Genomic DNA, 7,691 nt, shown 5'->3' with positions numbered 1-7,691 from the left:
AATTTTTGATCTTGAGCAAATATCACATGATTGTACAAATTCTTTAATTATCTTTCCTATTTGAGGCCACCAAAAATCTCTCAATATTAGCTTCAAAGACTTGTTGTATCCAAAATATCTAGTTGCTAGAAAGTCATTGTTGTATGGCATGATTTATAATCTAGAAATATACTAGATACCTAGCTTTAGAAAGTTTAGCTTTAACTTATTGGCTAAGCTTCAATAAGTTATTTATTCTTAATATAAAAGATAAATAAATATAATAATATAAAAAAATATTCTACTAATAAAATCTCTTTATATTTAAGAAGGTTTATACATAAAGATTTTTAGAGCATGTAGAAATTTTCTAATATCCTTTGCTACACCAAATCATAAGTAGCCATTTGCTGATAAGTTAGATTTTTAATAATTTCAAAGAAAATCCGTAATCTCTTTTCAAATATTCATCTTTATATTAAAATTTTATCATAGTTCTATAAATCTATCTATCTTATATATATATATATATATATATATATATATAGATAGAAATAAAGTCTTAGCTTTCTAGAATCTCTTAATTTATGCAAAAGATCCAAAATTATAGCCTAAAACCTCCCACATCTTCTTTATTCACAACTATTTTAGTTTTATTTAAATTTTAAGATCCAATATCTTTTTATTCATTTGCTTTATTTTCTTCAAATTTATTAATAATGTTGCTTATATCTTCAAGACTTATTACCATAAATAATTAGCTATAGATATACTTTTGATCCTCTAATATCTTAAAAATACTAGTAAGTTTTTTAAACTCCAATTTACAAGCACATGAGTACTATTTTCTTTATATTTAAAAAATCCAAAATTTAAATGCTACAAAATTTAGTATGTAGATTTCTAACATGATAATATAAATTTATAGAATATTTTTGGAAAGTATTTGTCCAAATGCTTGAGATATGGTTAGAGCCAAATCTCTCATGAAATTGATTCGTTAACAAACTTTAGTTTTGAAAGTATTGTCTTTAAGAAATTTTTGCTCCTCTAAATCAACTTAAAACATTTAATTTTTTTATGCAAAATATAGTCTTTTAAACCAAAATTTCAACCATGTAATTTGATCATCAAAAGCCTTTTATATGCAAGTGTTACATTTCAAAGAGTGACAATAGATATAAAGTCAATACCTTAACTTTGAGTGCTTATATTTTTTTTTATAAAAACACAAAATTACAAAAAGTTTTTACAAAAACCATATTCAAAATCCTTAACTTGATGATCCTAATTATAATCTTTGTTTGAATGTTCTCAAAAAGAATAATCCTAATTCCTAATAAGGCCTCGGGCAGCCTTCTTGAAGCCTATTGGACATGACTTTTGGCCATTAGAAATGGAGATTTTCATCATTCATCTCCATTTATCCATATAGATGGTTTAACTATTCTTTTTTATATCAAAATTCTTCTTTAATATTTTTTATAATAAATTTTACATTATATGTGTCTTTAATATCAAATAAAAGAAATAAAATAAGATTTCAAGGATCACCAATGTCTAATAAAGGTAGCTTTAAATATATAAAAACTATTATTAATATAAAAATAAACCTCAATATTAGCCTTTTTAAACTACTTTAAAGTAGCAATCTAACCACATTTTGTAACCAACTAAAATCTAATAACATGGCTCTCACCACATTGTATAATAAATTTTACATTAAATATATATGTGTATTATTTTTTATATCATAGCCAAACCACAACATGACATTATGACAAGCTTAGAAAATACATAAGTATCTTTTGTCTTTTAGAATATATAATTGTTCTTTGAAATAGAATAGATTATTTTTGAACTTGAATTTAGAAGTATCATGAGACTTAAAATAATTATTCTTAATATCATGAACAAAAGGATTAGAAAACATATTTAATTGAACTTGCTTGAAAAAGGTTGAATCAACAATCAATGTTGATTTCATTACTCAAAGATGATAATGCCCTCACTTCAAGATAATTGTTCTTTGGTAATGAAAAGTTACATTTATTTTTTTTGATTCAAGCTAAGAATGTTTAAAAAGAGAATCTAGCAAAACTTGTTATTTTTTAGATCAATAAATAATCTTATAGAATTTTATACTTTAATAAACTTGGCAATAATTTTGCATCTTTTAATTTTTTTAATACATGAAAAATATAAACTTCATGTTCTTTTATGTTTTTAGAGTAGATTAAGATGTCTAAATAATAGATTACAAAATTATCAAGAAACTCACAAAAGACATAATTCATTAGATTTTGGAAAATAGCTAATACATTTATGAGTCCAAAAAATATGATATTATATTCAAAACGTAGTTTTTCATTCATTTCCTTTAATACGTTATTATATGGTGTGATGTACAATCTGAAAATATATGAAATATTTAACTATAGAGAATTTAGTTTTAACTTATTAATTAAGCTCTAATAAGATATTTATTCTATTTTTAACTTATATACAAAGTCTTGGCCCTTAAAACCTCTTCACTTTATATAAAATGTCCAAATTGTAGCAAAATCCTTTAAAACATATTTTTCATGCAAAAGATTTCTTCTTTTTGAACTTTAGAAATTCATATCTCTTGATCTAATCATTCAATTTCTTTCAAATTTCTAGATAGTGTAGCACTTATTCTTAAGCTTTACTATAAAATAATAAATTATAAATTCACTACCGATCTTCTGACATCTTAGAAATCTTGGTAGGTATTCTAAATCCTAATCTAGAAGCACCAAAGTACTATTTTATTTATATCTTGAAAATCCTAAATTTATATTCTTTAAAATTTATTCATAAAATTTAAAAACATTATTATAAAAAATTTTAGAAATTTTGAGCCAAAAATTCGTCAAATTGCTGAAGATATAGTTCAAAATATAACCACTAGTAAATCGGATCACTTACTACCTTTAGATCTGAAGCATTGACTTCAACTTCCAATATTTCTTTTATCTCAACTTGGAATTCATCAAGAAATATATGAAAAATATAGTTGAAAAAATGTTCTCTTCAATTCTAATTGCCAATCCTTCATTGCTTTCTAAATATGAGCGTTATATTCAAAAGAGTGACAATAGGTACAAAATCAACACCTTAACTTTAAGCGCTTATATTTCTTTCATATAAACTCCAAATCATATAAAATTTTTACCAAAACCATAGCTAAAAATTTAAATTCTTTGATCTTAGCTTTTTAAGTTTTAATTGCCTAAAAGAGTAACTCTAATTTCTTATAAGGCCTCAGGCAGCCTCCTTAAAGTCTATTGGGCATGATTTTTGACCAAGAGGAATAGAGATTTTTATCATCCATATCCATTCATCTATATAGATGCCTTAACTTTTCTTTTTGTTATGAAGATCCTTTTTTAATTCTTTTTTTAATAATATTTATATAATATATGTCCTAAACATCAAATAAAATAAAATAAAATATGATTTTAAAAGTCACCAATGTCTAATAAAAGTGGTTCAAAATATATAAAATTATTATCAATATAAAATCAACTTCAATAATAGCCTTTTTAAAAAAATACTTCAAAGTAATAATCTAACCATATTTTGTGATTAACTAAAATCTGATAATGTGACTCTTATTCTATTATATAATAAATTATTCATTAAATATTTATGTGTATTATTTTCACAGAGTAGCCAAACTACAATATGACAACCTATTAAGTATATTCTTTATAAATCTATTTTTATATAGATATTTACTTGATTCAATTAATTAAGAAGTTTAAAAATCAAAGATAGATGATACCTATTCTTGATGGTGATCTTGTTGAATCCTTGATAATCTATATATTCATAGAGATTTGTTTTTTTTTTCTTTACGAATAAGATAGAAGCTTTGGTTGGAGATTTAAAATGGCATGTGAAGTTTTTAGCCAAATTTTCATCAATGTATACCTTGAGAGAAACCAACTTTTTTTTTATAATAGGCTATAGATTGATCCAAATCATCATTGAGCTCCTTCTTGAAGATTAATGGAACAATCATTGGGATAATATTTTGAAAGAATATTTATATATTTTTTTTTAAAAATATTTTTATAATCTTGATATTGACTTAGAATACAACTTAAGATTTTTTTTCCATTAACAATAGATTTCGCATATATAGCAAAAACTGACCCTTCTTTTGTAATATGCATGAAAGCTTCCACATCTACCAATAATAATTTGGATGTATTGGTCTTATGGATTTCTATTTGCTTAGCAGAATCTTGAATTAAACTTTGAAAAAAAATCAAGGTTAGAAGAAATCCAATCTATTTGAGGATTATATTTTTTTAACTATAATAATCTTAAAATGATTGAATGAAAGAGAGATCTAATCACATTAAATATTATTAAATTATTATGACCATTAGTTCCTACATCTAAAAGAACAGTATTATGTGTAGTATTTTCAAAAGATAACAAACAACTATCTATTACTTCTACATGTGTAAGTTTGGTTTTCTTAATTAAAGATATATTTTATTTTTTGACAAAGTCTTCATCTATAAAATAAGTTGAGGCTCCTAAATCTAATAAGGCTAAGACTTTGTGATTTTTTGGTCCTAAACAAACTTCTATTGTAAAATAAGGTGAAGGATTTAAGGACAAAATATGACCTTTACTAGGTATTATATAAAATTTGTGCTAGTATTTTAGCCACATAGTTGATACTATTGTAGTTGGAAAAACTTATTTTTTGACACCTCATCTTTTTTGGTAATTTTATTCTTTATTTTGAGATTGCATTTCTTCTTTGAGAAGTATTGAATAATATGATTGGATTATCTATAATATAGGTATAAATCATTTTGATAATAATGAGTCTTTTTTTATTTAATAAGAGATTTAAAATATTCCATATCAATCTATATAGGTGTCAAGGATATGAAACTTGAAGAAATAAAATCCTAAATATACTCTTATATCATTGAAAGGATTTAGAATGTCAGTCAAAGATGATATAATATTGAATTAGAATGGCTGTTGTTGAAAACAAGAAGACTAAAAAATCTTAAAACAAGACTAAGGACTAGAAATGTGTTGACAAGAGTGGAGAAGGCTTCAATCTTACCTCCATATATTCTCTCTAATTAGGAGCTATGTGGTGATATTCTATAGGACCTCTAATATGTGTTGACTTTGCTAGCCACATGTCTTAACTTGCAAGATAAGTTATCTATGTATGTGCCTTTATATTTAGCTTATTTTATAAGCTACTATATAAAGTTAACTTATTCTACAAGCTATCAACACGTAATTAACTTGTTAGCCAAGTTTCTAACCTACAAATATTGTAGATGAAAGGCTTCAACCTTCTTTGTTGCATTTGCAAGATTCTTTTCTAGCTCGCTTATATGTTTGCAAATATCATATCTATGCCAATGAACAAGATATTCCAATCTATTTTGGTACTTCCTTGTATTTAAGACTACTTCTACCTCGAACTCCTTATTATTATCCACTTCTATAGGAAGACATGGCATTTGTCTTCTTTTCGAGATATTCACTCTCTTATATGGCTCAAAAAGAGACATGTTGTCATATTGCATGGTTTTCTATATAGAAATATACTGAATACTTAGTTACTACTAATAAGATCAACTTCAAAAGTCACTATCAAAAGAAAATAAAGTTATATAAATTCTAATAGAAGAGTTTTTAAACAACTTCTTTTTGGAATAGTAATCTATTCACATCCTATAACCAACAAAAATCCACTAATATGGCTTTTATTATGTTATTTAATATATAATGTATTAAATATATAAATACATTACTTTTACATAATAGCCAAACTAAAATAAGACAACATAAAATATAAGGTAGATCTTCATAGACTCCGATAGATATAATTGATAAGCAATAGGATTAATTTGTTCACAAATAGAAAAAGTTTCCAGCCTATAATAGTCTAATTTATCAAAATGATGAGTAGTCTTGATATTGTGGCAAAATAACTAAACTTTATCATGCACATTGAATTGTGGTTGCTCTTTGTGATACGCATTTGCATATGACTTTTATTATTCTTGAGCTTCTTTTAATTATATCTTTATTGTTGCATGTAGCTCTGACAAATGATTTACTAAATCTTCTACTACAAGATTAACAACTTTTGAAAAGTCAAAAGTATCAACTCATAGATGATATCCATATTTGGTAAAAATTGATATTTATTGAATAGAAGAATATATCAAATTATTGTATGCAAACTCTACCAATGGTAAAAGAGTTGTCCAATTATCTTGATGATAATTGATGGTATACCTCAAATTTCTCTCCAAAACTTAATTCATCTATTTTTTTTATCCATTAGTTTGAAGATAAAAAGCCGAAGAGAGCTTCATATCCATCTTAAGAATCTTAAATAAGATTTTTAAAAATTTTGATACAAATTGAGTCCCCCTATTTGATATAATATCCTTTGACAATCCATAATAGGGATAGATATTGTCAATGAAAAGCTTAACTATTTCTTTACTTGAAATAGATTTTGTACATAGTACAAAATGTGCCATTTTGGTGAAGCAATCTATGATTATAAATATAGAATCATATGAATTCGAACTTGAAAGATTTGTAATAAAATCTATAGAAATAGAAGACCATAGTTTTTGGGTATATGCAATGGTTGGAGAAGTCCATAGGATCAATGATGAGGAATTTTTGATCTTGAACAAAAGTCACATGACTGAACAAAGTCTTTACCCCCTTTCACATTTGCGGCCACTAAAAATCTTTGGATATAAGCTCTAAAGTATTGTTGTATCTAAAATGTCCTGTTACTAGAAAGTCATAGCATGCTTGAAGAACATATAAACGTACTTTTCTCTTTAGAACATATAAGCATCTTTTGAAATAGAGTAGGTTGTTCTTGAACTTGAGATTTAAAAGAAATATTTTTAATATTATAAATAAGAGAATTAGAGGACATACTTCATTGAATTTATTTAACAAAGGTCAAATCACCAGTCAATGTTGATTTCATTGCTCAAAGATGAAAATCCTCTAGTTATAAGAAAATTATTCTTTATTGATCAAAAGATAAGTTTTCTTCTTTTGGTGTAAGATAAGAACATCTTGAAAGTACATCTATTAAACCTTATTATTTTTCAGGTGGATATGTGATTTTGAAATCAAATCTTGATAATGACATACTCTAATGGACTTGGCGACGATTCAAAACATGTACTGACATAAAATATTCGAGATTCTATATATACTTGAGGTTATATATACTATGACTCGACTTCAAGCACCTTCTAGATAATGACACCTTTCTTGAAATGAATCCATAATTGCAAGAAGTTCTTTGTCGTGGATTTTATAGTTAATCTTGGCTATTAAAAATTTCTTAGAATAGAAAGCTACTAGATGGAGTTTGTTATCTATTCCCATTTGTGACAATATTGTATCCAAGGCAAAGTTTGATGTATTTGTTTCTATAAAAAATGCCTTAAAAAGTCAATATGATACAAAGTTAAAAGAGAAGTGAATTCTTACTTCAAAACAATAAATGATGCTTTGGCTTCTTTATTCCACTCAAATTTGTCTTTACATGTGGACTAAGTTATATGTCTGTAAAAATTGGTTCCGTAGAATGGCATAAATTACTTGTCAATAAGGGCCAATTCAGCGTATTTCAAAATCCATCATTT

This window comes from Physcomitrium patens, chromosome 15 (genome assembly GCF_059467195.1).
Source record: "Physcomitrium patens ecotype Gransden chromosome 15, ASM5946719v1, whole genome shotgun sequence".
NCBI classification, from domain to species: Eukaryota; Viridiplantae; Streptophyta; class Bryopsida; order Funariales; family Funariaceae; genus Physcomitrium; species Physcomitrium patens.
The sequence above is the reverse complement of the archived record's forward strand: the minus strand, read 5'-3'. Positions refer to the sequence as shown.